Genomic DNA, 477 nt, shown 5'->3' with positions numbered 1-477 from the left:
GGAATTTTTCTGAGGTCAGATTCGGATTCAGCGCAGCAAAAACCTTCGGGTATAGTAGGTCTGGTCTCTGGTTCTGAGAATTGTTGGCCTGTGTAATCTTTCTTAAGTGACCATCAATTACCTTTAATATTACCATTAATCATCAAAAAATGCATAAATTCCCGGAAATTCATAAAAACTTTAAGATTGAATTTCGGATCATTTACGATAAGTAACAACATTTACCTTTAAAATTACCATAAATTCCCGCGAATTTATATACATTTTTAAATTGAATTTTGGGTCATTTATAATAAGTTACCATAAATTACCTGTAATATTACCACAAATTATCATTTTTAAAATAAATTTCCCGAAATTTATGAAAATTTGTTTAACTGAATTTTGGGTATTGACGGTAACTTACCGTATTGACATGTAAACTTAGCAGAAATAACCAAAAATTTACATAAATTTTCGCAAATTTGAAGATATTTT

The sequence above is a fragment of the Belonocnema kinseyi genome, chromosome 9 (genome assembly GCF_010883055.1).
Source record: "Belonocnema kinseyi isolate 2016_QV_RU_SX_M_011 chromosome 9, B_treatae_v1, whole genome shotgun sequence".
Classification (NCBI taxonomy): domain Eukaryota; kingdom Metazoa; phylum Arthropoda; class Insecta; order Hymenoptera; family Cynipidae; genus Belonocnema; species Belonocnema kinseyi.
This window is presented reverse-complemented; position numbering follows the sequence as displayed.